This window comes from Myodes glareolus, chromosome 2 (assembly GCF_982192425.1).
Source record: "Myodes glareolus chromosome 2, mMyoGla1.1, whole genome shotgun sequence".
Taxonomy (NCBI): Eukaryota; Metazoa; Chordata; class Mammalia; order Rodentia; family Cricetidae; genus Myodes; species Myodes glareolus.
Window position 1 is genome coordinate 20,396,495 of NC_142027.1, and position 9,383 is coordinate 20,405,877.

A 9,383-nucleotide genomic window follows, 5' to 3' on the forward strand; every position below is an offset into this window, starting at 1 on the left:
AACGTGGGTCTCCGCCTCCATCTCCATCCATCGCCAGATGAGGGTTCTATGGTGATATGCAAAATATTCATCAGTATGGTTGTGGGCCAAGGCCAGTTCAGGCACCCTCTCCTCTGTCCAGAGAACAAACTGGGGATCTCTCCTTGGACCTGGGATCCCCTTTATAATCAAGTCTCTTGTAAACCCTAAAATGACTCCCTTAGTTGAGGTATATACTTCCCTGATCCCATATTCATCCTTCCTCCCTCCCCCCATCCCAGTCCCCCGATCTTTCCCCATTCCTCCCCTACTCTCTTCTCTCTAACCCTCTCCCCTTCCAACAGCCCCCCACCCCCCATGCACCCGAGGTTACCTGGTACTCTTGTCTATTTCCAATCTCCAGGAGGATAGCTACATGATTTTCATCAGGTTCGCCTTCTTATTTAGCTTCTCTAGGATCACGAATAATAGGCTCAAAGACCTTTAATTATGGTTAGAATCCACTTATGAGTGAATACATACCATATTCCTCTTTTTGGGTCTGGCTTACCTCACTCTCTGCGTATACTGGATTTTGGCGATCCACTCTGTTGGAATTCTCACCTTCCCTGGACCTGGAGGGAGGGGGGAGGAACTTGAACTTCCCACAGGGCAGGAAACCCTGACTGCTCTTAGGGATGGAGAGGGAGGAGGAGAGGGAGTGGGAGGAGTGGGAGGGTGTTGGGAGGAGGGGCGGAAATGGAAACTTTTATAATTTAATAAAAAAAAAGAAGGCATCATTGTTTTGAAAAAAAGATATGTTTTGATATAGGCAATGTTTCTTTGTACTTAGTTCCTTCAGAAAATTCAAATAAAACACAATAATATGCATAGTCCAGACTCTGTGTATATTCCATCTTTATGTGACTTAAATAAGTCTCAGTCTATTACTTTTTTGACAAATTTATTCTATTTCTTTAAAATTTTGTTTTACTTTTAAAACCATTTACATCTTGTTATTATTTTGTGACCCATGAAGAGGCTTTCTTATCTGAATTTGCCCTTATTGTGTTTCTGTAATTATTTTCTAACAAAGACCACTTCTTAAAATGCAGAGCAGCTTCACTCAGACTAAGTCTGCTTTACCTTTTGGATCTGTCCAAATCAATCATGGTGGAGGTCTGCTCATAGCCTCTGCAAAACATACACAGTGCTCCAGTTCCAGGCATGAAGCAGATCTACATCAAGCCACTAAGCTGTTTCTAACACATTGCTCACAAAATCCATTTAAATGTTTGGTCTCCTGAAAGAGCAAGAGTTTGTGCTGGCATCATTTCAAAACTATGTGTCTTCTTTTCTGCTACTCTTAAGGGAGCTGCAGCATTTTCTGGGAAAAAATGTGTGTCTAGAATTCCTTTCCAAGCTTTCTCTGGTTTTACATGGCTTTATTATGCCCCATGTTGGTACACCAATTTTTTTGTCAGAGGCAGCTAGTTAATTTCCTGGACATCCTGAACCAAAATAATTACAAAAGAGTATGTTATTTGTTAAATTGTTTGGCCAATAGCTTAAGCATATTGCTAGATAGCTCTTATACATATAATTAACCCATTTTCATTATTTTAAATTTTACTAAATGGCTTATGGCCCACTAGCAAGGTTCCAGCTGGCAGCTTGTGTTTTCCCCACTCATGGATCCATGACATCTCACTGACTCTACCTACTCTCTGTATATATCTTTTCCAGGCTGGATATATTCTGTTAAGTTATTGGCCAAAAGCAGCTTCTTTATTAACCAATAAAAGTAACACATAAATGTTTCGGATTGAGACTGCATCTTGATGAAATATTCCTGCTACGAGTATATAGTGTGTTCTTCAGTTCTTCTGGCTGATTTTAGTTTGAAATCAATTTTGTTAGATATTAGGATACACTCACTTGCTTCTTAGGTGCATTTGATTGTAAAACCTTTTTTCAACTCTTGACTCTAAGGTAATTTCTGTCTTTGAAGTTGAGGAATGTTTCTTGTATATAGCGGAAGGCTGGAACCTGTTTTTATATCCATTCTCTTAGCCTGTTTCTTTTTATGGGTAAATTTGGTTTATTGATATTAAGAGATATTAATGACCAGTGGTTGTTAATTACACCATGATTAAGTTGGATTCATCCCAGAGATGAAGGGCTGATTCAATATATGAAAATCATTCAATGTAGTCCATTATATAAAAAAAAAACTGAAGGAAACAATCATATGATCATTTCATTAGATGCTGAAAAGCATTTGACAAAATCCAACACCCCTTTGTGATAAAGGTCTTGGATATATCAGGGATACAAGGAACACATTTAAATATAATAGAAGCGATATCCAGAAAGGTGACAGCCAGCATCATATTAAATGGAGAGAAACTCAAAGTGGTTCCACTAAATTCAGGAATAAGACAAGGCTGTCCACTTTCTCCATATCTCTTCAACATAGTTCTTGAAGTTTTAGCAATAGCAATAAGACAACAAAAGGAGATCAAGGGAACTCAAATTAGAAAGGAAAAAGTCAAACTCTCATTATTTGCAGATGATATGATAGTGTTCATAAGTACATCCAAAACACTACCAGATAGCTTCTACAGCTAATAAATTCCTTCAATAATGTGGCAGGATACAAGATCAACTAAAAAAAAAGCCAAAACCAAAACAACAACAACAACAAGAAAAAAAAAAACAGTCGCCCTCCTATACACAAATGATAAAGAAGCTGAGAGGGAAATTAGAAAAACTTCACCTTTCACAATAGCAACAAATAAAATAAAATATCTTAGGGTAACACTAACCAATGAGTGAAATACCTATTTGACAAAAACTTTAAGTCTTTGAAGGAAGAAATTGAAGAAGATACCAAAAAATGGAAAGATCTCCCATGCTCTTGAATAGGTAGGATCAACAGAATAAAAGAGGCAATCCTGCCAATAGCAATCTATAGATTTAATGCAATTCCCATTAAAATTACAACACAATATTTCATAGACCTAGAAAGAACAATAATCAACTACATATGAAAAGAAGCCAGGTTAGCCAAAAACAATCTATACAATAAAGGAACAACCAGAGGCACCATCATCCCTGAATTCAAACTCTATTATAGAGCTACAGTAATGAAGACAGCTTGGTATTGGCATAAAAACAGAGACTTTGACCGATGGAATAAAATCGAAGACCCAAATATTAATCCACAAACCTATGAACACCCAATTTTTAACAAAAGAGCTAAAATTATACAATGAACAAAGGAAAGCATCTTCAACAAATGCTGCTGGCATAACTGTCGACATGTAAAAGAATCAAAACAGATTCATATCTATCACTACGTGCCAAACTAAAGTCCAAATGGATTAAAGACCTCAATATAAATCTGACAACACTGACCCTGATAGAAAAGAAAGTGGGAAGTAGTTGTCAGTGCATGGGAACAGGAGACTACTTCCTAAATATAGTAATAGTATCACAGACACAGAGAGCAACAATAAATGGGACCTCCTGAAACTGAAGAGCTTCTGTAAAGCAAAGGACAGTCAATAAGACAAAGACAGCCTACTGAATGGGAAAAGATCTTCACCAACCCCACATCAGACAAAGGATTGGCTTCCAAAATATATAAAGAACTCAAGAAATTAAACATTAATGCTTTAAATAACCCAATTTAAAAAGGGGGTGTACAGATCTAAACAGAGAATTCTTAACAGAAGAATCTCAAATGGCCAAAATATACTTAAGGAAATGTTCAACATCCTTAGCTTTCAGGAAAATGCAAATCAAAACAACTCTGAGATACCATCTTATACCTGTCACAATGGCTAAGACCAAAAACACTAATGATACCATCTGTTGGAGATGATATGGAGTAAGGGGAACACTCATCAGTTTCTAGTGGGTATACAAACTTCTGCAACCACTTTTAAAATCAGTATGGTGGTTTCTCAGAAAATTGGGAGTCAACCTACTTCAGGATCCAGCGATACTACTCTTGGACATATACCCAAAAGATGCTCAAGCATACTATAAATGCAGTTGTTCAACTATGTTCTTAGCAGCATTATTTGTAATAGCCAGAACCTGGAAACAACCTTGTAAGGCCCTCAACTGTAGAATAGATAAACAAAATGTGACACATTTACACATTAGAGTACTACTCAGTGTTAAAAAAAACAAGACATCTTGAATTTTGCATGCAAATGGATAAAATTAGAAAACACTATCCTAGGTAGGTAACCTAGACTGCCCCCCAAATTAATTAATTAATTAATTAATTAGTACTCATAAGTAGGTACTAGCTATAAACAAAGGATATTGAGTCTATAGTTCATGATCCTAGAGAAGCTAAGTAATAAGGTGAACCTAAAGAAAAACATATATAGGCCCACCTGGAAATTAGAAACAGAAAAGATTGCCTGACTCAATTTAGAGCAGGGGGTAGGGGAGAAGGGGGAGTAGAAAATGAATAGGGGGAAGAAGAGAATAGTTATAGAGAACTGGAGAGAAGGGGATAGTAGAGATGGAATTCTTCCCAGAGTTGGAAGTTGAGAGAAAGGAAAGAGATATCTTGGTTGAGGGAGCCACTATAAGGTTAGAGGAACCAGGATCTAGAGAAATCCCCATGAATCTGCAAGGATGACCCTGCCTAAGATCCTAAGCCAGAGAGGAGAGGGGGCCCAATCTTGTCCAGTAACCAGACTGACTATTATCTTAAATATCCCCATAGAAGCTTCATCCAGCAACTGATGGAGTCAGGGTCAGAAACTCACATTGGAGCACTGAACTGAACTCCCAAAGTCCAGTTGAAGAGTGAAAAGAATGACAAAATGAGCAAAGAGGTCAAGACCATGATGGGTATTCCCACCCACTGAAACTGTTTATTTGAGCTAATAGGAGCTCATCAACTCCAGCTGGATTGGGAAGGTACAAGCATAGGACCAAACTAATCCCTCTCAATGAAGTTGACAGTTGCATGCCTGGGGCAGATGGAGGGGATGCTGGGGGTGGCACTAGGATTGTTTCCTACTGCATGTACTGGTTTTTTTGGATCCTATTCTCTTTGGATGTATACTTTGCTCTGCTTAGGTTAAGTAGGGAAAACCTTGGACCTTCCACAAAGCAATGTGCCTTACTCTGTCTTAGGATTGGATGGGGGTTAGGTGGGAGGGTGTGTGGAGGGACTGAGAGGAGGAGAAGGAGTGGGAATTTAGATTGATATTTTTTTAAAAAATCTAATAATTTTTTTAAAAAGTAACACCATAAAATTTAGTAACTTCTTATTTTAAAAAGATCCCCAATTCAAATACTCTCTTCCAAAGACTCTATTTATATATAGTTTTAGTCCATAAAAATCTCAGAAATTAAGCTACTTTCTATGTATAATCTTAACCTTCAAGCTAGGAATTTTGAATCTTTTATATTAAAGTCTATTAATTTACTATATCTCAAAAAATTTCTGTGGTGTCTATTTTAATATACACAGAGAGATATATTTCAAATAATCCACTAAAAAATAAAGATTTTGTACAAAGTATTCATATGTATAGCCTCAAATTCTCTTTGTTCTTGTAGTCATATTGCTTAGTTTGGAACAATATGGTTATAGGCAATAAATAAATACATTTTGTATTTAGATTTTTCTTGTTGTAGTAAGAGCTGGCAGTGTGTTTCCCAGCTACTTGAAAGCTCTGACCAAAAATAATCACACAGAAACTATATTATTTAAATCACTGTTTGGCTCATTAGCTCTAGCTTCTTATTGGCTAACACTTAAATATCAATTTGACCCATTTCCAGTAATCTGTGTATCACCACATGGCCGTGGCTTACTGGGTAAAGTTCCCAGCATATGTGTCTGGCAGGGCTAGATGACTTTTCTCTGACTCTACCTTGTTTCTTCCAGCATTCAGTTTAGTTTTCCTAGCCTAGCTAAGTTCTGCCCTGCTCTGGTATAGACTCGACATTTACTTTATTAACCAATAATATTCACAGCATACAGAGGGGAATCCCACATCACCTCCCTTTTCTGTTTAAATAAAAAGGAAGGCTTTAACATTAAGATAGTAAAATTACATATAACAAAACATGTATCAAGCAAGAATCATAATTAGAATATTTATACTTACTTTTTCTTTTATCATAACTAAAAAAAACTATAAATATAACTCTAAATTCTTCAACTAAGACTCCAGAAGGATATATTACCTTGGTAAATAGGGAGTACTTTGTAAGCAACTTTTATAACTCTGGAGTTGACATAGGCATCTTGATGCCTGTATAGTCACCCAAAATTCTTCTGTATTGTTGGAACATCCATATTCAGCCTTCAGGCCCATAGTATACAGCAGGCGTTTCCATGAAACAGGACATTTCAGAGACAGTTCTGCCTATTGACAGTTTGTCAGTCACTTCTGTGTCCTGCAGAATGTCTAGCAGACTCTTTCATGAAGCAGGAATCCTGAAGGTTTGTCTCACTTTTAGGCAAGTTCAGCAGTTATTTCTCTGTCGTTCCTTCATGTTCAGTTCATCAAGTAGTCCAGAGAAGAACAGTTTCTTGTCCAAATAGATAGCCAAGTCATCAATGAGTCTCTTCAATGCCTGTCATCCTCTTGAAGTAGATTTGTGCTTCCAGGAGTAGATGTGTCTTATTGTCATAAAGAATTCTAAGTTATTAAAACATTTTAAATTCAATATTCTGTAGTCTTTGAAAGATTTGAAGAATCCCTATCCAATTGAATTATATTTCCCTATATCTAGAAAACCTAACGAACATGACTAGAAACTTGACTATTATAGATGATTATCTATTAACATGTATTTCCTAATTATACATTACATTTTAAATGAACTGGACAAATATAATACCTTAATCAAGATCAGAAATACCTATACACAGTATAACAAAATTGACCTTAAATTTGTATCAATAAACCAAGATCTACACCAATGCAAATCTTTGTAACATATCCTCATTTAAATATAAATTAACATTTATAAACAATATTTGGCAATATGGGCATAGTTCTATTCAAACTGCTTCCTGCTGTTTATTGGGTGAAGGAATTTTTGAGGGGTGTTGAAGGTGATCTTTCAGGGGTTTCGGTACATCAAACCACATAAGTCTGGAAGCAATCATAGGTTTTCATCCTCTGTGGGAACAAAAGAAGAACTTCTTTTACAAAGAAACGTATCCTTAGAGCCAATTTTGAAGACAAAATATCTTTAAAGTATATATGTTGGTTACTTAGCTTCTTCATAGTCTAAAAGTTAAAAGAAAACACAATAATATACAAAATCCAGACCGTCTTTGTATTTTCCATCTTAACATTTTTTTATTCTATTACTTTTTAATATTTAATTATCTTACTCCTGTAATCTATGACTGTCTGTACTCTGTCTTTTTAAAGATTTTGTCTTATTTTTTAAAACCATTTACTTCATTGTATAACTATATATACTTTATTTTTTCTTGTCTTTCCCAAGCCTTTGTACATTTATCCAAAACTGTGACGCATTTAGAGGTCTTTTATGTCTGAATCTGTCCTATTGTGTATCTGTATTTCATTACAGTCCAGAAGCACTTCTTACAATGCTAAATGCTTCTTTAAAACTTAAGCTGTGGTATTGCTGGGACAAATATAGCCTTGCCTACTTATTGTGCCCAGTCCAACATGGTTTACACAGTCTGTCAACTGCCTCTGAGCTGTGCACACTGCTCCAGTTCTCAGAATGCAGTGGGTCTATGTGGACCCATTAAGAAAGTTATAGCACTCTGTTCTCAAACTCCCCTCAAATATTTCATAGCTTGATGTACAGAAAGAGTTAGAGTTTGTGCTGGAAATATGGCCCAGAAAGTCGTCAGCTCAAAGCTGTGGCTTTTATTCTGCCACTGAATCAGGAAATGCTCACTTAAAGGAGTTATGGCATTAAGCCATGCTTAACTGTTTTCTTTCTTTCTTTCTTTCTTTCTTTCTTTTCTTTCTTTCTTTCTTTCTTTCTTTCTTTCTTTCTTTCTTCTTTTGCACCAGAGCAAAAATACAGAATATTTATTCATTTCTTTCTACTAGAAAGAACATGCTGTTCTTATACTAATGGATGATCAGTTGTCAGGAGTTGCTTTTGGAGAATGATCAATGAATTCCTTCTCCGGGGTTGGGTACTGAAACCAGGGCCCGTCAGCCCAGGACCGCATCAGTCTTCGAACTTCATGCTCCTTTAACCCCAAGTCAACCTTTTCAGACTCAATCTGGAGGATAGCTAGGGTTTGTTCATAATTCTTTTCGGGACAGTCATAGAAAGTTCTTGCAATCCATCTTGATATTGGGTGCTTGTAATACTCCCAGTGTTGTAGCCTTCTGGGATTTCTGCGAGTTCGGCTTCACCAATAAATACATTCACCAGTGTTATGCCAATCAGAACTGGAACCCCAGTCAACATAAGGTAGAATTTCAGCAACCTCAAAAAGCTACTGTCGTAGTACGAAGTAGGCTTGATGACGAACAGTCTCTTGCCGTGGTCCCCACTGTGCTGCACAGGAGCGACAGTCTTCTGAAAGCTCGGTGTGAGAAAGCTTCCGACTCCGAGTCTAGAGCTAGCAAGGCGGACAGACAGCGCTGTCAGCGCGGTGACCAAAGCCCACTGCAGCAGGCTCATGGCCGCCATGGCTATCCCGGGCAGGGGAGGAAGTGGCTTAACTCTTTTCTTTTCTTTCCTTTGCTTTCCTTTCCTTTGCTTTCCTTTCCTTTGCTTTCCTTTCCTTTGCTTTCCTTTCCTTTCCTTTCCTTTCCTTTCCTTTCCTTTCCTTTCCTTTCCTTTCCTTTCCTTTCCTTTCCTTTCCTTTCCTTTCCTTTCCTTTCCTTTCCTTTCCTTTCCTTTCCTTTTTTGTGTGTGCCTAGAGTTCCTTCCTAAATTCTCAGGTTCTAAGTGGATTTTAGTTGGCATGTGGGTGCCAATTTCTTTTTAGGAGGCAGCTAGTGTGTATCCCGGCCACCTGGCAGCTTTGGCCTGAAATAATCACAAAGAAACAATATTATTTAAATAAACGCATGGCTCATTAGCTCTAGTTTCTTACTAACTAACTCTTACATATTAATTTAATCCTTTTCTAGTAATCTATGTATTGCCACATGACTATGGCTTACCGGGTAAAGTTTCCAACATTTGTCTCTAGTGAGGCTACATGGCTTCTCTCTAACTCTACCTTCTTCCTCCCAGAATTTAGTTTATTTTTCCTCATCTAGATAAATTCTGCCCTGCTCTGCTATAGGCATAAGACAGTTACTTTATTAACCAATGGTATTCACATCATAGAGAGGGGAATCCCACATCAATTTTTTTTTTCAATTTGGTAAACACCAGTTTTACAAAATTAATTAAAATTATTCTTCTGTCTTTTAAAG

The 9,383-nt window shown here is 37.1% G+C and overlaps 1 pseudogene; it reads right to left on the bottom strand.

Moving 5' to 3' along the window:
• Window positions 1–8,016: 8,016 nt before the first annotated feature.
• Window positions 8,017–8,646, bottom strand: LOC125392788 (NADH dehydrogenase [ubiquinone] 1 beta subcomplex subunit 5, mitochondrial pseudogene; annotated as a pseudogene).
• Between the last annotated feature and the right edge of the window lie 737 nt (window positions 8,647–9,383).